We start from the raw sequence: 27,249 nt of genomic DNA on the forward strand, positions 1-27,249 counted from the left end.
ATGTCTCCTTTCCCACCAGAAGCAGGGTGTATTGTGTCTCGTCCTCAATGGTGCTGACAAATGACAGGTATGAAAGTCCCAGCGGTCACCAAAAATGTTATTTCATTAATGACTTATTGTTCGGGGGCGGCCTGAGAATCGATGTGGCACCACACGGGGAGGTGACATGTTAGGATAGTATTGAACTGTTTGGTCCAGTGTATGTTTAACACTAAAGATATGATGCAAACTAGCCAATAGCATTTCTGGGGAAACGTTTAGAATGAGAACATGCCAATTAGAAAGTGTTTCAATGAGTTCCGACTATTGTGCTTTATGGTATATAATGACCACAGTGCATTCAGATGTCAGCTCAATTCAATCTGACCTATTCCACTGTTCTGTTCGATTTGTGCTTGGCCAGCTGTAATGAACAGCGATGCATCTTGCCAGCTGTGTGCTCCTTTTTGAGTATGTGTTTTTATGTTGTGATTGGAGGACACGAGTACATTTTTGGAGGCCCCAGCGAGATACTTAGTTCTCCCGATCAGCCAAGGTTTTCCAGGCCGCCTTCCCCTGGGACCCAGGTCCGGCGACTGCAGAACTGATCAACACACATCAGCAAGGAGGCACTGTAGACTCAGAGTTCACAAAGGTCTTCCTGGTCCCGAGCACTGCCCCGCATTCAGTTGGAGGGGTGAGCATATGCTTGAAGCTCGGTGTCGATGGGGCACAAGGGTCTCTAGGACATGAGTATAACTGTCCAAGAACACGTGGCATAGTGGTGCATGCCCACAAGAGGGGGAGGGAAAGATCTTTATGCTGTCAAGCACGCATCCTCAAGAGGGAGGATAATCGGCTATACTAGTGTACAAATTAGTATGGGCCACCCACTAAGGAGTGGACACAGGTGTGAGCACCCCTGCATCAGAGCAGGGGAGGTACGCAGTGTGTGGGAAATCCCATTTGGTGCGAGTTGCACATAAAGCCAGTGATTGTATAGTTCTGTCATTAGGGAAAGAGTTGTGTTGTGTTTTGTTACTTATGAGTGTATAGAGAGGGACATGCGTATGGTAGTTAGTGTTGTCCTATGCTGTGGACTCATGGTGGAAGAGTGCGCACCAGGAGGTACTTCATGTAAATAGTGCACTTTGCATTTATAACAGTGGGCATGTGCAGACAGTGCAGAGGAGGCACGGTGTACATTCTTGCCTTAACATTTGGAATGGTGAGCCCGTGGACAGGGCTGGTGGATACTAACAGTGAGTGAGCGGTTGGGCCTGTAGAGAGGTCCAGTGTGATGAGTGGAGTGCCTGGTGGGCCTGTGGAGATGGCCAGAGTGAACGTTAAGAAGTGTGTGTGACCGAGGGACAAAGGAACCCAAGGGTAGACGGGACTGAAAGTAAGGAAGGTTGGGAAATAATGGCTTATATGGATAGTCCCTGGACCACATGTGTCAAAAACATCCCCAGCACAGAAATGATTATAATATAATGTTCAATGGGCCCAGGAGACTGCAGGTCCGTGTTTTCATGCGTGGCCAGGGGAAGGCATTTGACAGTAAAATAATAGAAAATACATTCCATATTTGCTAACCAAATACAAGGGCTTCAAGTTGAAAAGCAGACAGCACATATTGGGGCTTTGGAAGTTATATGAGAAACAAAACAGGAAGAAATGAAAAAGGAAAAAGCGGAGACTGTGGAGGGAATGGACTGAACTGTCTGCCCCACCTTACGGGCTATACCCCAAATTACGACCCACAGCAGGGTATACTAACCCCCAGCGAGATACCACAGGGGGAGAACACGAGAAAATGGCAGGGGAAACGATAGGAATGCACAAAGGGAAGAAATACACACAAAGGGAGAACGCAAATATCTAGCAGACCAAGAAAAGAATGCGCATCAACAAGTGGATTTGTGATTCAGTGAGGCAGAACACGTGACAGAGGAGGAAGTGAGGAGAAAGAGCAAGGGGGCCAAGGAGGACTGGCTATCAGGGAGAATAAAATGTAAATGTAAAGCGAGGAGGGGGTAGACGGAAAGTAAAAAAAGTGGAAGTACGGGACGAGGACGATGCAGCATTAGACAAAGGACTGTTTGGGGAAGAATGGAGTGACAGGGATAGTGATGAGTGGACACCCAACAGGATGAGGAGAAGAGAAAGAAAAGACTGAAAAAGTCAGGATAGTGATGGGAGTGACAGGGACAGGTCCATCTCGCTCCGCAGCATGGTGTAGAGGTAAAAATGGGATTAATACAGACTACTATAGGGGAAGGACTAGGACTCAAGACATGAGTGATGCCATTACTACAGAATCGGAAAAGTGGTGCACATTATGTACCATGGCAAACAATGGACAGAGACTGCCTAATATACAGCCTGTCCTCCCTCATGGCTGTGGCCAATAAATGGATACCGGCGCTCGAGAAAAAGACGGCAGGGGTGATATTGGCAGTTCAGGATATGAAAAGTTTATTCGCGGAAATCATAAACCAGGCAGATAAGATATGGAACCACTCGGGTTACAAAGGGGTAATATTCACACAAATGCTCATGATGGAGCTCAGTTTAACAACTGTCAGGCTCATGTTTGGGTGGTTCTGAGAAATATGTATCCAGACAGTTACGACCTGGGGACAGTAATGGTGACGAGGACCCAGCAGACTATATAAAGCGAGTGCAAGACCTCAGGGCGCAAGAGACACGAATGTCTTGGGACGTATGTATACCCTTGTTCTATCACATTCTAATGAAAGGGTTGCCGACCAAGGCACAGGCTCCTCTGGAGAAAATAGTGGTCATCGAAGCTAAAGGCTGGCCCGAGATACAGTCAACAATAGTACACTATTGCAAGCAAAAACTATAGAGTGAGAGACAGGCAGTGGAAAATGCTGCCAGGGCAAAATTGACAATGTATACAATGGAGGGGGCTATGCTTGTGCCAGATGCTGCTGCCGTGGCACCAGCACTGCAGCAGGATTTCATGCATGGAATGTACTGTAGCAAGGAGGTTACATGCAGCCCCAATACACACCACAATGGATTCTTTTCCATGGGAAGGATGTACCCACAGTGTGGAATAGGGGGTATAGAGGATTCGGGTATAGGGTCTTCGGACCATGCTACATAGGTCATAATAAGTGAAACGTGGCGCACACTTTCCCATTTGTGCTGCAGGCTCAGGCACAGGCGGTCAAAGCCGTACAGCAACAGGGGATCAGTATAGTACAACCTCAGTGGCAACAGATGCAGCTCCTCCCTGGGCAATCACAACAGGTACAGACATCCTTGCAGCAGAGTGGTACACTGAAACAAGGGGGGATCACTGAAAGCAGATAGTGGCCCCCACTGGGACACCCATTTCGATAGTGGCATTAGGAACTGCTTTGATTTTGGGACACAACGTGGTGCCCACTATACTAGGGTCAGGGTAGTAGGAGGAAATCCTTTTCCTCTTTCACCAAGTAGCATGCAACAATAGGGGGGCCCACAGAAAGCCAGAGTGTGTCCAGTCCTAGCAATAACTGACAACCCCAAAGAGGAACCCAAGGTGGCAGTGGAAATAGGACCAAGAGAATTCTCCTTTCTTACTGACACAGGAGCAAATAAATCCTGCATCAGGGAGGGGGAGATCCAATTATCGAACAAGGTGATGGATATGCAGGGCTTCGCTGGGGCAGTGGTCATGGTTCCAGTTATGAAAGATTTACCACTGATAACAGGAACGCAACTCCTCGTAGCACCATTACTATATTCCAAAGACACTCCTATTAATATTCTAGGGAGAAATTTGCTCAGCAAACTAAATGCCATCATTTCATTCACAGAGAAGGGAATGGTGTGCACCATGCCTGGCATTTACTAGGCCCGCATGGCCGCCCTTCTCTTGGCAGCACATGCTGAAAGCACCCTGTGAGCACAGCCATTATTCCCAAGCATGTTACTGTACAGGGTCGAAATACTGCTGGTGTGAGTCCCCGGGATACAGGAAAAGTGTTCCTATTGGCTTCAGAATTTTTTGTCCAGACCACAGTCCCAGAAGGAGGACCTGAAAGGAACTACAGAAGTGTTACACCTGAAGTAGTAATACGCAAAGACATGGTGATAATATGTGGGACGGATGACAATATGGAATGGCATATGGTGCTGTGCATCGACGATACACTGCCAATCACAGGAGTATTGGATGAACAGCTGTTCACCCATGAGGAAGAGCAAGGAGAAATGGTTTTCCAGATACAGATACTTTTCCCGGTTCAAATAATGGAGAAAATGTTACCAATTCTAGCACAGGTAGTGAAAAGAGCAAACTGACACACAGAAGAAGATCTCAAAAAAACACCAGAGAGGTTATGGACCAATTGGGGCAGTGAAAATAAAACTGAAGGAGGGGGCGCTATTGCCCCAAGCAAAGCAATATCCCTTGTCCAGAGAAGCAGGTGAAGGGATATACTCCACTTTACACAGATTATGTCAGCAGGGCATCATCCAGACATCCACTTCGCCATGCAATGATACACCCAATAAAGAAATCAAAGGGTGGATTGTGCTGTTTTATTTTGGATTTGTGCCTGCTAAATGATGTGGTTTAGGTAGAATGTCCTGTAGTTCCAAACCTCGCCACAATATTGTGCAATATCCCAACAAAGACGAAGTACTTCACAATAACCCCTATTGCAGGGTCTTAAAGAAGCACACAAAGAGAAGAGGGAACTAAAATGGACATCAGAAATTAGGAAGAGTTTCACAGAGTTACAAGGCACACTGGCCCATGCGCCAGTCCCGGCAACCCTGAATTACAGGGAAAAATTATGTTTAATTAGTCAGATGGCTCATTGATGACTCTAGTCCTCACGCAAAAGAATCCACATGGACACCAGCCAATGGCTTATTACAGTGGCCTTCTTGCTCCATTGATGCAGGGACACTTCCCTTGTGAACAAGTGCTTGCAGCAGCAGCATTTGCAATAGAAAACACAGCAACTATTACCATGGGGTGACCCATAGTATTGTGTGAAGAGCACTCACTATTTGCCCTTCCTGAAAAATCCAAAAGCATGTTGACAACACAAAGGGCATCAAGATATGAGGTGATCCGAACAAACTCAGCCACAGAGGTGGTAAGGTGCAAAGTGGTCAACCCAGCAACATATATAGCTGAAACCATGCAGATATGGGAACACGTACACAATTGCGCTACACACATGAACAGCATTGAAGGGAACATGCAGGTGAAGGAAGAAGAAATAGCAGGTACTGCCATGGTTTATATTGACGGGTCATCGAGTATTGACCCAGAGACAGGAACAAGACATACTGGTGTGGCAGTGGTGTGCTACATACATGGGAAATATGTAATAGCATCCCAACAAATGCAACCTTCAAACTATTCAGCACAGGCAGCAGAGCTAGAGGAAATAATGATAAGAGCAATAAACAAGATGGAAGGACATGCAGCTAACATATTTTCATACTCTGCATGTGTCACGGCCTCTACGCCGCGTGGCTGTCACTTCTCTCCTATCAACCATACCATCTTGCTCAACTGTCTCCGTGATAACCTGGGTATCACCAATAAGGCCCTGGCTTGGCTGACTTCTTTCCTCTCCGATCGACCCTCCCAGGTCCAACTTGGTTCCTTCTTCTCCTCTATCTCTATTTCTACCTGTGGTGTCCCCCAGGGGCCTAACCTCTCTCCCTGGATGTTCAACTAATACCTGGCACTTCTTGCTCACCGCATTGCCGCTCTCTGCCCCAACATTCAGTGCTATGAAAATGACACTCAGCTCATTTTCAGGCTCTCTTGAGCCACCTTTTCTCCTTCTCTCATCTCTGACTGCCTGTCTGCTTTCCAGATGTGGTGTGCCACCAATGATCTCTGCCTTAATGCCAGTAAAACTGAGATTCTCCTCATTGGCTAACTTGCTCCCTCCTTTCCCCTCCCTCTCTGGCTGGCCTCTGTTGGCCCTCTTCCTGCTCCCACCTGTGAGACAAAATCCTCGGGGTCATCTTCGACTCCATACTCTACTTTTCTCCTCACATCTCTCATGTCTCTAAGAAGTCACACTACCAGATGCACCTCCTCAGAGGTATTCTTACTTTCCTTTCCTTCCCCCAGAAGCTCACTGTCTCTAGAGCTCTGTTTCTGTCTAGGCTGGTCTACTGCAACAGTCTCTTTCTACATCTGCCAGCCTCTACTCGCCGCCCACTGCAACTCATCCAAAATAGGACCGCAAGACTTGTCCTTGGGCCTTAGCCCAGGGATTGTATCCCTCCAGGACTGAAATCTCTACACTGACTGCTAGTGGCTATGAGGATTAAGTTCAAAACCCTCTGCATTGTCCACAAGGCCATCTGGGGCTTGGGGCCTCAATACCTTCAACTCTCTCTTCCTAAATATCTTCTTTCTCGAGCTCTTCGCTCATCCGCCTCCAACTCCCTCAGGGTCAGTCGCTTCTCCAAGCAACGAGTTGGTGATAGATCACTTTCTTTGACTGGGGCCTCCCTCTGGAACAGCCTCCCTGCCTCTCAGAAGACTGAGGAGAACCATCTCTGGTTCTGGAAGCACCTCAAGGCCTTCCTCTTTGCTTCTGCTTTCTCTCCTCCTTTCCCCTGCTAAACTCCTGGCTGAAACTGAATCTGCACTGGTCACCTGGGCCCAGGTCCCCTCCCCACCAATTGCACACCTGCACTGCCCCCCTGGATACCCTTGTACTTGGGGCTGTTTCTGTATCCCTACAGCCCCCTACCAGCACTTGACACCTGATGTCTGCACTTACCCTTGCACCTGCCACCAGCTGGCTGCACTTCTTATTATTGTTCTTATTTATTGTTTTATTTATTTACTGTCATCCTATGTACGGCACTTCCCCTCCTGCTTCCCCCTCATACTTTTTCCTCTCCCTCCTCCCCTACACTTCCGCAATCTCATTGTCACCGGGCCTAGTGAGATTGCTGTCTCTGTCTTCCCTCTGTTCCCCTCCCTTGCCTCATCGCGCCTTGAAACACTTGTGCATAGGCGCGTTATAAATTCCATATCATATCATATCTCCTTTTCTCTGTCAGCTCCACTGGCTGCCGGTGGCCAAATGTGTTCAGTTTAAAGCCCTCTGCCTGGTCCACCAGGATTTTTCTGGCCATGGGGCGGAATATCTTGTGGCGAAATTTGTGCCTTATACTCCTAGCCACGCCTTGCGGTCTGCTAATGCATGTCTGCTGTCTGTCCCTCAGGCAAGGTACTGCTGCATTGGGGGCCGTTCCTTCTCAAGAGCCACAGATGTTTTTTGGTATTCCCTTCCTCTTTCTCTCAGAGCAACGCCTGCCCATTTGACATTTTGCAAAGCTCTAAAAACTTTTCTTTTTTAGGCCTTATCTTCCACTGTTCTGTGGGGAGCACTAAGATGCTAGCATTTGCATATTGATTATGTTGACATGCAAGAATGGTATGCCTCCGATAGGAATCCTGTAGTGGTTGTCTGTCCATTCTCACGTTGGCTTGAGAAATAACTCAAGGCCAGCAGCAAAATTCTTAGTAAGGGAAGTATTCCCAAGATGTGGAGTGTGTGAGGAGATGAGCTCCGACAAAGGCCAGCACTTTGCCAACAAACATTCTGAGGAGATAACGCGTCTTTTAGGGATAAAACACAAGCTTTGCACAGTGTACCTGCCACAGGTGAATGAGATTGACGAAATATTCAGTGGCTTACTAGAAGAGCGCTTGACCAAGCTAACATCTACAATATGCCAACACTGGCCTTCTTGCCTCCCTCTTGCACTTTTTGCTCTTCGAAACTCACTTGAATCTGCACAAAATTGTAATGGATAAGAGGATGCATGCACCTGACCCTCCTTCACGTTCAATTTCGGATGCTAAACCTAGCTCATAAATACTTGCCAATGAAATGAAAGAGTACTTAATTGAGATGACCATGACCAATGTGCTCAGCTACATCTCCCGCCAAGTTCAGCAACCAACAAGTCGGCTGACCAACGTTGAAGAGAGCACTTATACCCATCAAGGGGAGGGCTTCCCGCAAGCACAACCCCTCTATACTGGTAATCAAATTCTGATTCGGAATACAGTAAGAAATTGGAAGGAGCTCTGGTTCAGCGGCCCCTTCGGAGCAGTGTATTCTACCCCACGGCTGTAAAGATCAAAGAATGCCAGGCAGATGTACGCAGAGACACCAGCCGCATGTTGAAAGAGAAAGCATCACCTGATGCAAAGTATTTATGAAATTACATTGAAATTATGCACTGCAGCAAGGTTCTTCAGAAGGGCCTTCATTTAAAGAGGAGGGGGGAACAAAAACATTAGGGGAAATGGGCATAGGACCAAAAGTGATTTAAAAGTGATTTAAATCTAATAGGGATTGGATTGTTCTGTGTTTCTTTTTTCACTCTTCTTCTCCTCTTCTTGATACATAGAAGTAACACGAGTACACCTGCTGATGGTGGAGGGGGAATACACACCATGAAGTATATCCAGTATAACATAGTAGAGTTTGGTAGGGAGGGGGCTTGGCATTGGAAAATGTTTGGTATAGGGAGATGATGACATTGGGATGAGGGAGCACCAATAGAGCTTGCTAAGTGTGCTCTCTCATCCCTCATCCCACACCTTGCAGGGACACCAAAATAATTATTACTGCAAGAAGTGACCAAAGTGCAGCAGGGTGTCTGATGCATATGTGTTTGTGCAACACCGGAAGGCTGTTCCAGGGGCGCACAGTGGAAGTGAAATGGACATATGAGGGAGAGGAGTTGTATGAGGATAATTATATACAGATGGAGAGCATGGCCAGGGAGAAAAACAAAGCACATGATACTGGAATACAAAATGGAAGGGGTACAAAAGGGAAAGCAGGCGCTCGGGACCCATAAAAAGATATTACGTAATGCTTCCACTGGACACGATGTGCCATGGTGCCACACATGGCCCTTGATGCAAATACAGGGTTGCGTGCTGTACAATGGCAGATGGGAAAGAGGGATGATACAGTGCCATGCAGAAGGGCCGGATGGGGTTCAAACAGAATGTGGTGACAAAGATAAATTCAGGGCGTAGGAAGATATGGAACTAAAATGTCCATGCCTTAACTTGGATAGATGAAAACCATAGTCCAATTTACATAAAACCACTTGCACAGTACTCTTTGTGTTTCAGAGCAAACAGGACATTGCTGCTGGGGATGAACACCGGCTGAAAGAGGACGATGGGCATTGCAGCGTTGCGGAAAGGGACAGCAGCGATGATGGACTTGTGGTGGGCGTGTGGAACAAAATCACATGCCCAGCTGCCACCAGACTGAAAAGGTGTAGGAGTGCTGGTGACCCTTCACAACCCCACTTGGGCCCATGCAGATTTAATGCCATTCAATAAACCATCAATGTGGGAACAGAAAAAGATAGCAGAAATACAAGGAGATCAACAACAGATAACGATGAGGAAGAGGTCAAGTAATTATCTACCAGCAGAATCCACTAATAGTTTGGAGGACATTCTGCCTCACTTGAGATTGTTCAGCAGGACATCCATGTTCTTCACCTCTCTCCTAATACCTGGAGTGTAAACTGCAGTGAAAGCCAAGTGGCTGCAGATAACGAGGCATGAGCTTCTACAATTGGCTAATGCAACTGATAAAGGAATTAATGTGTTTGGAAACAGCTTTGAGCATTTGGTTTAATGGCTCTCCAAAACCGCTTTTATCTTAGACCTCATAACTCCAATGGAATGTGGAGTGTGCCACGAAATAGGATGAACCTGCTGCACTGCAATTCCCGCCAATGATGCAGCAAATGGAACACTTACAGAGGCTATCAAACAAATTAAAGAAATACACAGAAAAATGACAAGAGAGATACAGGATTTTATGTCAGGCACCTGGCTGGATGCATTACTGGCTTGGGTGCCCAACTGGTTGGCAGCAATGTTCAAAACAACTGTCCCTCTGCTCGTCGGGATCCTCATCACCATCTGTGTCAGCCAGTAGATCATCAGTTGGTGCAACTGCAACCAGCGTAAGGGACACCATATAATGTCAATGAACAAAACTGAGCTTGACAAAGTTTTAGGTGAGGAACTACCCAGTGTAAATGAGAGTGATGATGATGATGTGGAAGTGATATTCACGGCTCCCCCGCATGATTTCGAAACCTACTAAGCATTATGGGGCGAATGTTCACCTGATGGGACAAAGATCCTAAATTTTGGAAAAAACTGCAGTAGGTTATGAAGAAGGGGACATAAACAGGGTCACACGGGTGTACGAGGAAAAAGGTAAGGAAATGGAAGGTAAAGAGATGTCAATCAAAAGATCGATCGAAGGGGGTATGTACTAATGGTGCTAATTCAGCACCAGATAGGGGGATGCACCTACCACCTTCGAGAGTAAGGAAGGGGGGTGATGAGGCACCTGCTAGGGGCAATTGTCAAAGGTACACAAAGTCTCAGTCTCCTTACAAATAAAAAGCTCTCACTGGGAAGGGCAAGGGTAGCGATGCATTGCGTGTACAAACAGTCCAAGTGATTTTATATAAATAGCACAAGAATGGGTAAAACACTACATCTTCAATGAACGCATATGATGATGTAACCACATGGGTGGGCCTGACCAGGGAAAGCCCGATCTGAAACACATGACTAGCACACCAGGGGCGAGGGAGGAGGGAAATAGAGCACAGGCTGCTCATCACAGACAGATTGAAGCAGCTAGAACAGCACAAAGTGACGCAATAACAGGGTGGTCTGCCAATCCAGCATTCCAACTGGGTAGATGGGAAGTGGACCTGAGCCAGTTTACCAGTCACATGGCTACCCATGACCATCATCAGGTGACTGTGGAAAAGGGACATTGGAGAAAGTGGCATTCCTACGAGAACCAATCAGAGGGTAAGCCGCTGTCCTCTGGGGCGGTGGCCAGCCTTCGGAGTATCCGACACTGGACTTGTGAAGATCGTCATCCAGCAGGTGTCATGTAAATGTCTCCTTTCCCACCAGAATCAGGCTGCCTAGTGTTCCGTCCTCAATGGTGCTGACCAATGACAGTGTATTAAAGTTCCGGTGGTTAGCACAAATGTTATTTTATTAATTATGAATTGTTCCGGGATGGCCTGAGAATCGATGTGGCACCACATGGGGAGGCGACATGTTGGGATACTATTGAACTGTCTTGTCCAATTGCATGTTTAACTCTAAGAGTATGATGCACACTAGCCAATGACATTTCTGGGAAAACATTGAGAATGAGAACATGCCAAATTGCAAGTGTTTTAATGAGTTCTGACTATTGTGCTTTATGGCATAAAACTAATGACCACAGTGCATTCATATGTCAGCTAATGGAGACTATAACTTTACCCCCACTTGATAACACCTCACCAAACCTGCCAGAAGAATTCAGACGGGGCCATATACTTTTTTGCAATGTTTGGTAAGGATTCGTCCAGGGGGAGCAAAGTTGAGCAACTTAACCATAACTACAGGGCCGCTACCTCAGGTCCTGTAATGTGCATATATATATATATATATATATATATATATATATATATATATATATATATATAGTACTTCTATGGTTCATAATGCAGCCATTACCTATGTGTATGTATTATAATGTTCCTGTATTAACAAAAATACTCCAACATAATGTTTTGTTTAGATGAGTAAATGTTTTAATACATTAAGTAGTTTATGAGAGGTCTCCCAATCACTCCTGACATCTTGTTACCAACATTGTAAACACAACCCCTTGTAGGGACATTTCATCAAAATTAATTTCATTTGTGAAGTCATCTTTGATGTCCTGGGTGTTAGTCTTAGCAGTGCACGGTGGTGGCACGAGTATGGTTGCTTAGCTTACCATAACTGGTGAATGTCTGGGGTTTTTCAGTTTTATTTGTAAACATAACGTCACTTTAAAAAAGGTTTGTCACTGAATTTCATTGTTTTTTATTAGTGCAACTTAACCATAACGTCCCTTTAACACAGTTTTTTTCAGTGAATATATATATATATATATATCTATATATTATCTATATATAGGTATATTACATGGCCTGCGGTAGCGGCCATGTAGTTATGGTTAAGTTGCTAAAACCATAGGAAGAACACATTTTGGGCGGCTTATACCTTCGCTCCCCGTGGATGAATCCTCACCAAACTTTGCAATAAAAGTATATGGCACACTCTAAAATGTATGCACAGTTTGGTGAGGTTTGGTCAAGGGGGGCGGAGTAGGGGGGTGCCAACATTTATTTTTTTCCTATAGACTGAATGGAGAAAAATCTTTGCTCACGCCTATAGCCCAAACCGCTGGAAATTTGCGGCAGGAGTGGCGGCTTGGTCCTGAAAGCGTGCTTTTGTAAATTTGGTGGAAATCCGTCCAGTATTTGTTTTTAAATGACCAAAAAGTACATCTAAAGAAATTTGTGATATCTATGTCCGCTTCGCGGACACACTTGCCTGTTCGCTCCGCGGACAGGACTCCAATTGGTTTAGAGGGCAATTTGGTGTCCGCGGACATCGGACGCGCCCGCTGATTGAATGGTGAAGAACGTAAAGTGTGTCAGATTTTTGGAAATGCACGCCATCTTGGATTTGCGGACAGTGGGCGGTGTCTGCGGACATCGCGGTAAAACATATAAAGAAACACAACATTGCACTTGTCAAATTTATCATATAATCTCTGAGGAGGTGAGAGGTAATAAGGATGGGATTGAATATGGCTGCAAGAAGCAAAAACATAGGTGTTTTTACCTCAAAAGTCCGCAAACAGTTTGGATGTTCGCGAACAGTCCTGAAAAGTTTGTGGACACCTCAGCATGACAGGGTTGGTGGAAAGCAGTTCTTGAATGGCTTATAACTTTGGCACCACTTAATGAAACTGCATGAAGCTTTGCAATTATATTCCTGACCCAATTCCGAATGAGTTTGCAATGTTTGGTGGGATTCTGTCAAGAGGGGGCAAAATTAGAGGGGAGGTCCCACAATAATGTAAAGGCTTATAAATGAGGTGCCATTTGACAAATCTACACAAAGGTTTGCAAAAAGATTATAGATCTAGATATAAATGTTTTCGTAAAGTCTGAATGGATTTTGTCAAGTGGGGTTAGGTTATATGACGATTGTATGTGCAGACATTTGACACTTTTGAAAAAATAAAACATGGGTGGATTTCCAGCAAACTTGTCTAAGGAGCATTGGCAAGGACCTACAAGCATGGATTTACAAATGTGCATGTGTTTTATTTTTTGACAAATATCATTAAGTAGCTACAAAAAATAGTGGTATACCTTTAGTGACTGAGGGGTAGTCTGTCTCAATGGGCACTGGCCAGATTGTCCGGGTCGTGGAATAAGGTCATGATCCGGACAATCTGGCTACTGGACATGACCCCAAGGGAGAAAACATGGATCAAAGTGGTCATGTACACATGGGACTGGCTTTGTGGTAAAGTTATTTGAAATTTGGATAGATTTGAAAGGGAAGAAAAATGTGCTTGTGGTAATATGGTCATAAGGTTCTCTTTTCGCCTTCTGCAGGCTGCCATGGAAAGCAAAGAGGGGCCCTGTGTGGAACACCACCTTCCCTTTCCATGGTGGCCATCTTGGAAAAGGATTTTCCTTCCTGCGGTGTCCCGGTGTAGGAAGAACAATCTTTTTTTTAGCACGTAGGGTGCTTTGGGAACCTAGGGTGATAATGGCCTTCATCCCCCATTACAGGGGCTGGAATGGGGGGATAATGGTCCAGAGACTTCGTTATCCACCCTCGCTTCACTTGGGCTGATAACTTGGACAGCCGAGCCAGTATCCACTGTTCCAGTCCCTGGAATGGAAGATGAACATAACAATATTCCCATTAGCATAACACAAATGCAAATGGAAAAGTTGGAAAATCTTATTGAGTCTATGGGCCTCATTACGAGGTAGGAGGTAGCCATGGTGCTATTAGCACCATGGCTACCCCCTTACCGCATTCCGGGTCCGGGTTCTCGGAATAGGGTCTTACCGGGTGTGATGAGCCAGAGGGAGAGAAGACACATCAGAACCTATTGAATAGTGAACGGCCAGTAAATCCTTGTCTGTCCAGGAAGAATGGTATGCGAGGATGATGTCATAAAAGATCCGGAAAGGAAGGCCTTCTTGACTGACAGACAAGCAAGTGCCAATAAGAGAGAGAGTGAGGTGCTTTGTTTTAATACTGTTTTTTCTGATGGGCTGTTTTGATTTGGATTTTGACAGGAGACGGAGAAAGCTGGGGAAGAAAGCGACCCCCCTGAAGGAGAGATAGTTTATGAGTGGGCCTACTGATGGGACATGCTATACAGAGTTAAGGAAGGGATCACTCCTGTTGAGCCACCCCTAAAGTTACATTTTAGAAAATACTTGTTACGCTGGGTTACCGACTAAGCGAGAGAAGCGCTGAAGACACGGCTTCGAAGGCCCGGAGAATCGATCAGCTGTCTTCTTGTGTGTGAAGAAGTGACAGTGTGTACGAAACGAAGACTGGGTGTATCAAGGGCCAAAGCAGGAGGGCCGATGTACTACAAGTGTTGCTGATCAAATAGCTGTGGGAAATCGAGGAGTGGCGGTAGCCCCCACTGTTGCGGAGGAAGGGCTTACCTCCGAAGGAGCAGAAGAGCCCCTCGGAGTCAGCGCGGAGCCAGTAAGCATCGAATGACAGGTCCGAAGGACGTCAACAAACGAAATGTTGTATGAGGAGTTGACACACCCCTTCAGTGAACGGAAGAACACGATCGCATTCAGAGGAGGTGAGAGATCGTATTTCTCCATGGAGAACAAGTTTAAAGTGTAATTGTCTGACAGCGGAGCAGATTGAAGGGTAAGGGTTCCGACCCCACAACCCAGAGACTTGGTTAAGGACTTTACCCCTGAAGTAACGTTTTTATGGGAAAGTTCATTCCGGAAGGTTGCCTTTATTGATCCAAACGAAACAATTCCCTTCCACAGTTCGAATGAGACTGTAAGAGAGACGCACCGAAGGAAACGTCTCGCTGAGAGTCTGTGAGTTAGCTAAACAAGGAGAAGACCCTATACAGTTTGAGTTGGTGGACAGTAGACTCAGGGTGAAGAAAAGGGGCCAGAGAAATTACAAGTCTAAAGAGGTCCTCCAGCTGTTTGACATTTATTTAAAAGCAAATAAAAGAGAAAAGGAGGTAATCAATTAAAAAAGTAACTAAAGGTGCTGTGTGTCTGTCTCTTGACTAACCGCTGTATCACACCGGGTCATTCCAACCTTGGAGGACCCAGTAAATCCCCATTCTAAGAACCATTCCCCATTCCCATTCGATCCCCCATAGGGCTCAATAGGAATGGGGATGGAGCTAATAACGGGCCTGCTAATAGCGGGCCCGTTATTAGCTACCTGGTCCCTTAGTGGCTCCCGCTAAGGGCGCCTGGTAAAACCAGGCACTCATAGCGGGACCCGCTAAGGGACCTCGTAATGCGGCGGTAAGGTGTTAACGGAAACGCCACCCTTACCTTTGCTGTTAACCCCTTACCGCCGACCTTATAATGAAGCCCTATGAGAAATATAAAGTAGATGGAGTCTATATGTTTTTTAGTTCTATTTATTTACTGTGAAAGGTGCTTCCTAAAGGAACATTTCTTTTGTTGTTTTCGAATGTATTGTTTTTTGGCAGGAGAGCTAAGAACGAAAGGTAGGGAGGGAAATGAGGGAAGAGGAACGAAACACTAATATGGAGGGGTAGGTGGACAGGGGAAAATGTTGCGCGTGTGTTATTTCTAAGGTAGGGGGCAGTGTTTCTCATGCTCCTTGATTAGAGCAGTGGTGCTGGCTCTTGTGGAGGAGGGGCGGCATAAGCTGATGCCATTTTAAGATAAATAGCAGTTTTACTAAAAGTATGCACTGTGTACGGTGTACTAGATTGTTAATGGATAATGAGTAGGAATAGGTGTTGGAGCTGTGCAAGGGAAATTTTGAAGCTGAAAGTGCCTAGATCAGTAGAAAATGCAGTTCCGAAGTTGGCCGCAAAGCACAGATCTTATCTTGAAGTGCGGATGGGTTTTCGGACACGTCATCATGCCGCGCGCCAGTGTATGGTCATGTGGCACTGTTCGGAAAGGTCCGTTATGAAGTCAGATGTTCGTAGACGTAGACGTCATCTTTGATGTCCTGGGTGTTAGTCTTAGCAGTGCACGGTGGTGGCGCGAGTTATGGTTGCTTAGCTTACCATAACTGGCAAATTTCTGGAGTTTTTTGGTTTTACTTGAAACCATAATATCCCTTTAACAAAGTTTTATCATTGAATTCCATAGGTTTTTATTGTTGCAACTTAACCATAACATCCCTTTAACATAGCTTTTTCAGTGAATATATATGTATGTATATATATATATATATATATATACATTACACGGCCTACAGTAGCAGATGTGTACTTATGGTTAAGTTGCTCAACTCATAGAAGGAGCACTTTTTGGGTGGCTTATAACTTTGGCAACATTTGCAGATTCCTCACCAAACTCTGCAAAAAAAGTATATGACCAACCCAGAATGAGTTTGTGCAGATTGGTGCGGTTTTGTCCATAGGTGGCAAAGTTATAGGGGTGTCCCAAAACGTTTGAAATCCTCATAGACATAATGGAACAAATATTTTGCTCATGCCTACAGTCAAAACCGATGGACGAATGTTCACCAAACCTGCACGAGGAGCGGCGGATTGTCTGGTCATTTTTTTTAGAATTGCCAAAAAGTAGTTAGAAATAAATTTGTGAGATCTGTGCAATGGAATTAGTTATATCTGTGCATCTGGTCTGCAGATTGATTTTCTGGTTTGGAGTCCGCAGACGCCTCTGGGCGAATCAGGGGGCGGTTTGTTATCCACGGACCTCAAACATGCATGCTAATAGGATGTTGAAAAATGTGAGTGGAGTCATACTTTTTTTTTAACGGTCGCCATGGGTTGTCCATGAATCTGCAGACCATGGCCTTTGTCCGTGGACAACGCAGTGAGAAAAAATTCTAGAAAATACATTTGGGATTATTTTGTTACTGAAACAGTGACTGAAAAGTGTGCGAGAGTGGAAATAATGTTTTTATGGTCCTGTTTTTATAGGTGAGAAAAAAAGCAGAGCAGGCGCCACCAAGTCTGCAGTCGATTTTCCATTTCGCAGACACATACATATGTCCGTGGAAAACATTGGGATTTGGGGGTTCTCGGTGAGTCATGTTATTTGAAGGTATATTGTACGTATTTATCATATGGTTTAATTATATTGTTACGGGCATGCCACCAAGAATCTGCCCACCGGCTTCAGCCATAGTAATATGTTTATAGTAATTATAGGTACTCTAGGGGGAGTATACAGTATCTGTAATATGGTGGAATGATATAATATAATTGAAGTGTATATGGTATTTATGATCGTAGAACAATTTAGGATACTGCTTATGGAATCTGTAGTTATTTATTTGTGAAGGAAAAAGTATACTACTGCATTTGGATTCTTATTTGCATATGGCTGGAATCCCTGGTTCTTTTTCTTTGAAAAAAAAAAGTTTAATTTGTTAATCAAGATAGTTTAATAGTTTAAAACCTTTAATTGCATACATTTGTACATATGGATTAACTTTTTTTACCCTCATAAATATTACATTGTAAATACTATGTTTGGTACAACATTAGTGTGTGGTACACTTTTGTTGGCCTGATATGAAATGTTCATTGGGTCATTAGGGAAAGAAAATCCATATTGGATTTAAATAAAGCCTACTGTATTTACATACAGTTTTTGGAATTTACATGGTTTTAAAGAATATACATGTTACATAATACATGTGTGTGGTAGCATGGATACATTTTGTGAGTCTATGTGTGATAGGATGTTTGTTGGAAATGTGTTGTAATTAAGGGTATGTTTAAAATAGTTAGATGCCCGTTGGTGTATTGTAACTATATTGGATTTGAAAAGTTGTAGTATTATGGATGTATTTTGTAGCAGGTTTGAGTTATGTTGTAATTAATGGTAATTAAGGGTTTGTTTAAAGTAGTTAGATACCCATTGGCGTATTCTAACTATAGGGAATTTTACAAGTAGGATTGTAGTAGTATGGATGTATAGTGCAAGAATAACTGTGATGGCATATTTGAAGTGTATTATAATGAAGGGTATGTTTAAAGTATTTCGATACCCTGGATATTGTACTATACTTTAGTGAGTACTTTTGGGCTGAAGGAATATTAAGTAGGCATTTGTTAGATGTGCTGGTAACCTATATTTTGCAGTTACAGAAGTGTCATTACATTCAAACCAACCTACTTCTTTTTTTGACATTTGCAGTATAGTGGCCTGAAGTGGTTGTGGCACCAGTGTGGTGGATTATGTCCACTATTGTGAAGGTTTTCTTGCCAAGAGATACTTGGCCGTGTGTAAAGCTAGCGAGCTTGCAGTACATTATGGTAGCATGTGAATGGTACCTTAGAAGCATTTGTATGACATATTGGCCACGTGAGTTTATTTGTATGCGGGAAAGATGTTCTGAATTGCAAAAAGGGAATAACATGCCATAATTTGCATTCTACAAAAGCTTGTGAAATGGAATGGATTAATAATTTGTATGAATACATAGACAAATCATTTATTATTAATGTGCTCTTGTGAAACATGGTTGCAGAGAGTGCATTTATGTTTCCACATGTATGAAATCTGGAAGCTTTCATTTATAGGGATGTTGTTGTTTGCAAGGGTTGGCATTAAGCACACACATTTTATATTTTGTTGTGTTAATTGTTCCATGAAATCAGGGGCAAATGTCTTTTGCCCATATAGCTCATGGATTAATCTAGTTTTTAAGATGGACATTGCATCCTAAGTAAGCAGACCAGTTCTAATGCTTTCTAAAATGTTAGCACAGGTGACATCTGCAGACTGACACATGTTTTGAGTGGGTTATTTATAGCTAAAATGTTGCCAGAGATTTACATTTCCAATGCTGTCGAGTGTATTATGGCATTATTTGTGTCCTAATGTTTTGCAAATAAGTTGACATTTTACTGGTGATTACTGTAGGAGGTCTCCAAAAACAATAACGTGTTTCCCAATAACAGTTCTTCATAGTCCTGCGAGACTTGTCCTTGGCCTCAAGCCTAGGGACCGTATCTCTCCAGGACTGAAATCGCTTCAGTTGCTCCCTGTGGCTGCGAGGATTAAGTTCAAAATCCTCTGCATTGTCCACAAGGCCTTCTGGGGCCTGGGGCCAAATTACCTTCAACTCTCCCTTCCTAAATATCTTCCTTCTCGAGCACTTCGCTCTTCCGCCTCCAACTCCCTCAGGGTCAGCCGCTTCTCCAAGCAACGAATTGGGAGGAGATCTCTCTCCGCAGCAGGGGCCTCCCTCTGGAACAGCCTTCCTGCCTCCCTGAAACTTGAGGAGAACCATCTCCGGTTCCGGAAGCACCTCAAAACCTTCCTCTTTGCTTTTTCTTTCTCTCTCCCTCTCCCCTGCTAAATCACTGAAACTGTACTGAATCAGCAACTGGGCCAATCACAAATTTCGGTCCTTGGCCCAGCCACTCTCTCCTGCACTGCCTTCCTGGCATCCCCTGCACTGCGGGACTGTCTCTGTATCCCTACAGCCCCCCTTCCCAGCACTTGTCTGCACTTATCTTGCACTTGCCACCAGCTGGCCCTTATTATTTATCCTGTTCATTACTAACCCTGTACTGCACTTTCCCCTCTCCCTTTCCCCCTTGCACTTTTCCCGTCCCCCCTACCCATGCACTTGCGCGATCTGAATGACACCTGGCTTAGTAGGATCGTTGTCTGTCTCCCCTTGTTCCCCCTTCCCTGCCTCGTCGCGCCTTGAAACACGTGTGTATAGGTGCGTTACAAATGCCATATCATATCATATCATATCATAGTCAGTATTTTAGGGCTTCTAGCATTCAGAGATGAAATAAAGCCAGCATGAGTTTGGAAACCATACTTACTCATCAATCAGGAGGACTTTCAATTGTTTCAGATTTCTGCAAACTTCAGTAGCAGCATCTGCTGATAATTTGTAGTATTCTAATTTGTGAGGAGGATTAGTCGGTGTAAAGTTACACCTCTTATTTTGTAGACAGCTAGACCTGTGGGCCCGTTACAACAGCTGAAAGGTTGTTGTTTGTTAAGTCTTGCAGAAATGTGCTGATATTTTAATTAAGAACATTTTGCCAGATCCAGCTTCACCACTTACATATAGGAGCAGAGGATTATATTTTTACAGCTTCACGTTTTATTTTCATGTTTAAAACCATGTTCAATTTCTTCAGTGACTTCTAGATAAATGGTGAGTTGTTAATCATTTAGCTGTGATTTGAGCACTGACAAGCCATCTTCGGATTGTTTAGATTGATGCATGGTATTTACTACCTCAGACATGGCTATTTCTGCTTCATTTAGAATCAGTGTTCTCCAAGTGTTTCTTGACTTCCTATAAGAGAAGGTTGACTGCTTTCAGGAGTGTCTTTATCTAGTAGAAGTCCAGTTTCTTCCTCTTGTTGTTGTTCATTGACCAGCATTTTTTTGAATTGTTTAAAATTGACATGTGTTATACTGCTTTCAAATGTATTGTAATGCAGCTTCAAATGAGTCATGGTGACCTAATAATTCTTCTTCTTTTCTCACAGGTTTGAAAAGTTGTAGTAGGGACATGTAATACAGTTCTCTATGTTGGAGAGATTTACATGATAACCTTATATAATTAATTATGCTGGGTTTGGTAAGTTTCACTAGGCGTCCTTCACAAGTTGAGACTGATTATTTGCCAGTTCTCTCATCTGGCGTGACATTGTTTTTGTATAAGTAGTTTTGGGCTCTGTCATACAGGCACATGTTTCCCACAGCTGTACTTCTGTTTGGGTAGTATGTGTCAATTAAATTGTTTTGTAAAAATGTCCTGGCTGTTGGGATAATTTGTGGCTACTGTTGCTATTGCTTGGTAGGAGTTAAGTACACTTTTTTGTGATGAAGCTGGGCCAAGATTTAGACAGACAATGTTTTCAGTTTTCCTACATAAGGGTGTACCTGTTAAATGGTCTGCAGCTTTGTAGCACCTGCATTTTCTATGGAGAGCATTTTTATACCAAAGCTGTAAAATTTTTGTGACAGGTTTTGCAAGATGATATGTCATCCTAGAGGTCTTTTAGCTCTGTCTTCTCAACTTTGGTAAGATACATATCTTGCAACTGCAGTGGAATCATCTTCAATGTACTGTATGTCTATATTTGAATTCCACAAGAGGGCAATTATTGCATTGTAATCATTGATGTACTTGGATGCTTCATCGATTTTAATGTTGTATGTGTTTTTAGGGGATTATCCTTTTACACTGTGTCTAACAGAAGACTTCAAGCTATTTATTTGTCCTTTTGTGCAAACTGCTCTAGGGAAGCCATAGCAACATTTGGTATAGTATTCACCTTTGTTTTTATATTGATGTATTTGCCACACTTATGTATTTCGAAGTTTAAGATTTGAGTACGTAGGTCACGATGTGTGGTTTCTGAAGGGATGTCACAGGTAAGGTATTTTTCAATAAATTGCAAAACAGTGGTAACACTATCATGGCCAAATTTGGAAGCATGTTTTATCCCACACAAGCATGTGGTTGTGTGGTGCTGTCATGACCACTGTGAGGGGGCACAAGTTGTGCCACAAGCAGGCTCCCACCAGAACCCTGAGGGCCTTAAAACCACTGCCTTTGGCACCAGGCTCATATGTAGGAAGGAAGGGCTGTTCAAAATAGGTCCATTAATGAACATGGGTCTATAAATCCAATGTGGAAGTACCCACACAGTCTAGTTCTAAGAACCAAGCCATGTGGTCTAGTGTTTTGGGTGTGGCAGGCCTGGAACTACTTTCCCTGGTACTACTTTACCTGGGCTATATAAACCACACCCTGACTGCAGAACACGCTTTGAGTTATTCTGCAACCCGCAGCGTGACGCTCACCGTGTCCAGCTCCTGATTTTCAGCATCTTGCTGTAATCCTGCAAGAACAAGAACAAGATTATTCGGTCTTACCTGAGAAAACACCATCCAGCACTCAGCATCTCAACTGGTCAGCAATCTGTGGAAACCGAGAGAAGAATAAACATCACTCACCTGTGAGTATAAGCTTAAGGACTTCCGGCGAACCGCTACCACAGCTGCTGTTCGAACATTGCGACTGGCAATAAAGAGAAAAGGAAAAACAATATTAGAACGCGCACTTCCAAAACATTGAATTCCATCAGTCTGACCTGAATTCCATTGCACTACGCCACGCTTCCATCCGGAGCACCACAGCAACATCTGCAAAGGAAAAGAGACATATTCAGGTTTGCTTTCAATATTAAACAACCGCACAGCGCTGTACTTACCTTAACGGATTCCGGGGGGCTGTGGCCTGTGAGGAAAAGAAGAAGAAAACACAGGTTAGCTTTAAAAGACAATAAAGGTGCTGGCTTTGCACTTTCTCTTATTTGGAAAATGTGCCTCTCCATTCGGCACGCCAGCATCAAGACCTTCGTACCTGAAAAGGAGACAAATACATTAATGAATTCCCACCATAAACAGAACAAAGACAATTAACAAACCTACCTACCTACCAGCAGATTCGGGGTCACAGCAGGCCTGGGCCCAAGGAAGGCGAATTGCACCAGTGAAGCAATTCGGGCAGCTCGCCAACAAACGTCAAGTGCCCTTGCACAAGAAACGCAGGATGCACAGCTCACCCTACAAATAACTAAGATTCATTATTCAGCACTGGGCCACTACGCATCCAGGGTTCCAGATCTCAGAGCCTTCCAGACGCCCCCGGGGATATCAGGTGAGCGAAACAGGTGCTCATCTGGATTGATATTCTTTTCTCCAAAAGAAGTATTCTACTTCTCTGAGTGGAGGGGTAGTTTTATTAGAGATGAAGTGCAGCATGACAATGAAACGATGGTGAACGTACCTTGATACGTACCTTGATACATTGACAGGGTCAAGAGAACAGAGTTATCCTGGTGTTTTTATGGTGTTTTATGGTTTTATGGTTTTATGGTTTGAAGTGCGTAAGAAGTCATCCCATGCATATTCTACACAACTTAAAATGACAAACATGTGGGTGGGCTTAGATTCCTTAGCATACAACGTACATCAGCGTGACGTCAGAATGAAAATTCTTTTGTACCATGCATGTTTAACAAGAGATTTGTGATAGTTGACAGCAAAACTTCATCTTCAACTTCATTTTTTTCTTTTATCTTTTGAAGTAGTTGGGTAGTGGACATGTTTAAAAAATAAGTGCCTGCTTTTGATGTTTGTGAAACTACATAACAGATTTGCTGGGTCGCTTTCAAAGAGTGGGTGGAAAATGTATTCTGTAATTTGTCTTGATCTAGGTCTTCATAATACATTCGTAAAGAATGATATTCTGATGCACTAATTTGTGTGGATCTTTCATCATATCTTACTCCTTTTCCTGTAGGAAAGAGTAGATGAAACGAATGTGCTTCTACACTTTTCTCCCATATACTCATTGGGAATCCTTTGTCTTGATGCATTTGATATGTTTCTGATGCATCTTCTATGGTGTCTTTAGAATGCAGTGGGTGAATTGTATACTGGTTTTAAATGTTGGCTGCATTAATATCCCCCTATGGGGGCTCAAATGGGAATGGGGAATGGTAAACTGAATGGGGTCTTACCGGGTCCGCACAGGTCGGAATATCCTGGTAAGTCCCCATTCTGCCAGACCAGACCTGCACTCGAGTTTGGAGGAAGCCATGGTGCTAATAGCGCCATTTCTACCTCCAAACTCGTAATGACCCCCATGGTTTTAGAGGTGGATGACTATATGGCTTGTTCCTGTTTTTATTTGCTCTATATTTTCTTTGTTTTCTGCAGAGATGGTTTTTAGCACACATTCTGTCATGTCTGTTGGAAAAAAAGAAAGTGTGTGTTTGAAAATTGTGGAATGTTTATGCATGTATTATGCATGGATGTGTGGTTGTTATTGTGCGATTGTGTGGTGGGATGATAGGTGTTGTTGGGAAGGTTTTAAGATTAACAGGCTGTATAGGTGTGATGGGCTTGTGTACATATGAGATTGAAATCAGGTGGTGTTGTATAAAATAAGTATATTCATGTGATGGGGAATGGGATAGCAGAATGTGTTGACCACTACTGGTGTTAGTAAGTAAAGGAGCGATGGTGTGATTGAATACGTAGGAATATTATGATGTGCAGAGGAAAACAATGGTTGATGTAATGGTATGATTTTGTGCATAGTTATGAAGGCTGTGTGGGTGTAATTGAAAAGGGATGAGGAAGTGTGTGCTAATGTGTGTTACTAATTTGGAATGCATTGAGTGTGAAAGATGTTAGAATGGAATTGAGGACTTTATGTGGATAGGGCTATCGGAGAGTAAGCAAATTAAATTGTGGTATATACGTTGATGAGAGATGGATGCGTTGTTAGGCAATAATGAATTGGTGGTGTATTGAATAAATAGCAATGTTTAGATAGCACTAGAAAGAGTGTGAATGCTGCAATAGAATAGTAAGAGTGAAATGCAATGTTGTTTAGTAGAAAAGACTACTCCTGGTTAATATATAGTGAAAGTACATTGTTGCAATTGGAGACATTGTAGACATGCTACATTAATCTACTTACTTTTTAGGATGCGAAGAGTATTCTTTGTTTGATAGCTGTCTTTGGGCCTCATTACGACCCTGGCGGATTTTTTCCGCCATCGGCGGACTTTTCCGCCATGGCGTAAAGTCCGTTTACGCCATGGCGGATGGTGGACTTACCGCCCCATTCCGAGGTCGGCGGGGCGGTAAGTCCCCATTGACCCATTTACCCTTCCCCATTCCCATTTCGGCCCCATAGGGTATAATGGGAGTGGGGAAGGAGTTAATTACGCCACCGTAAATTACGGTGGCGTAATTAACACCAAGGTCCCATAGCGCCATGGATTTTTACGCCCGCAAAAAGCGGGCGGAAAAATGACCATGGCGCTCTGGGAACTCGGAATTGGCGGTAAGGGGTCGGCGCAGCTAACGCTAGCGTAAACCCCTTACCGCCAGGGTCGTAATGAGGCCCTTTGTCAATATTCTTTTTTCCTGTAACTGTGTAAGAAAGTTGTATATGTGGTAATGGTAAAGTCGTGTTCGGAAGAGAGGTTGTTATTTATTAAGTTAGGAGGAGATGTTGGTGAAAAGAGTGAATAACGTTTTGTTATGGGTGAAGCAGTAAAGTGTGTTAACTAGGTTGTTTGAAAAATAGGACTATGACAAGTGTTATGTGGGAGATTATAAGGAACAGAGTATACATCGGTGTGTAATAAATATGCATATCTACATTAATTTTCAGCACGGGAGAGTTTCTTCTTGATGTAAAAATATATGAAAAATGTGTGTGTTTCAGTAGGGCAATTTTTGTGCTGGTCCCGTTAATAAGAAAAGTGATGTGTTTGTGGTGCAATGTATTTGTAATGTGTTGCAGTGTTTTTAAAGAATAGGGAAACTGTGGAATAGCGGTAAAGCAATGTCAGTTTGTAGTTGGAGTAGTGTATGGTGTCTTATAATAGTGGTTGTAAAAGACTAGTATTTTGTATATAAGGACAAGTGTTGCATATAGATACATTGGGCCTCATTACGAGTCCGGCGGTAACCGCGGCGGTAAAACCGTCTGGTTACCGCCGGACTCGTATTACCATTCCGCCTCCGTGATTCCCGGAATTACCGGGGCATTACAACCCCGGTTTTCCGGGAATCACGGAGGCGGAATGGTGTAAATCCCCATTCCCATTGAGTCCTATAGGACTCAATGGGAATCGGGATCATGGAAACACCGGCAGCATCTCGTAATGCTGCCGGTGTTTCCTCGTCCGCCTGCATGCGGGAGGTGTTAAACCCGCCAGGTCAGACCTGGCGGGAACATCACCTCCCGCCTGCAGGGGTCGGGATCAGGCGGTCCGGAAACAACGGTGGCGGCGGGTTTACCGTCACCGTTATTTCCGGACCGCCAGGGTCGTAATGAGGCCCATTGACAGTATACACAGATGAGAGCAGGTGGAGGATGGTAGCGCTATAAGGGATGTGATGAGAAAGGTTGTAAAGTATGACATTCATATGTAAGTAGAAATCCTGTTCTTTCAAAAATGTTTCTTTTTAGGAGCATGTTGTTGAATGTTAAAAAATGCATATGTGCATTTACAGCAGCAGGGTCTGTAACTTTCTTCTACAAGTAAGGGAAATGCAATTGCAAAAGATAAGTGGCAGTTGGTGTGTGGAAGTTCAATATGCTGGCAGCACATTTAAGTAATTGCAATTGATGTGACCAGGTGCAGAATGTTGCAATACATGGCCTTTTATAGGAGTGGTTAAAGAAGATAATATTCTCAGTGAGATGCTTATTACAGGGTTAGTGGCAGCAACCCTGCATATATATTTATAGAGGTGTTTTAAAAAAATATAAGCATGTCTTTATTATGTTTTGTTAGATGTAGATATTGTTGAATCTGCAAATAGAAATCTCGGAGAGTTTCACAGTAGGATATCCCCTTTCCGACGACACCTTTTTTGTAGCATTGCTGGGCACAGATCGAGCCTTAGAAAAAAAAAGAAAGGAAAAAATGGATGGTGTTGGGGGAGTGCCCCCCCACTAGACCACCAGGGAATTGTTTTTATGGAAAGGGGGTGTGCCTCCCCCCACCCAAAATCGACTGGGGGCCATGGTATGCACCCTCCCTGGGGGAAGTTATCTGCTCCTAGGAAGAGGCATCTGACCCCAGGGAGGGCTGCATGAGATGCACCCCTCTTATCCACCGCCAGGGAGGGCTGATTGAGATGGTCCCCCTTTCATTCGGTGTGGGGGAGAAGGCCACCCCCCTTTACATTAGAAAATTCCCCAGAAGTTTAGGGTGCCCCTGGGCCCCCCTAAAGTGTAGTGTACCATTTTCAATTATTTTATTTGTTTACCAAACTTCCCTTGGTGCAAATGGGCACATTAGTGTGCCAATCTGCCCCCAGGTTGCCCAATCCTTACTGCACCACCCACTGGGGAGCTGTCCCAAATTTTTTGGTGGCCCTCCCCCCCAACCCCAAATGGAGGGGGGTGTACCTCATGCAGCCATTTGTAGGAGTCCCACGGAGGCCTGCATGAGGTACCCCCCACCCATTTGGGGTGAGGGGCGAGAGGGCCACCACAAAATGTCAGACAGGCCCCCTAATTGGTGGGGCAGTAGGTTTTGGGCACCTTGG

Source organism: Ambystoma mexicanum, chromosome 6p, assembly GCF_040938575.1.
Source record: "Ambystoma mexicanum isolate Mex_15411 chromosome 6p, UKY_AmexF1_1, whole genome shotgun sequence".
Taxonomy (NCBI): Eukaryota; Metazoa; Chordata; class Amphibia; order Caudata; family Ambystomatidae; genus Ambystoma; species Ambystoma mexicanum.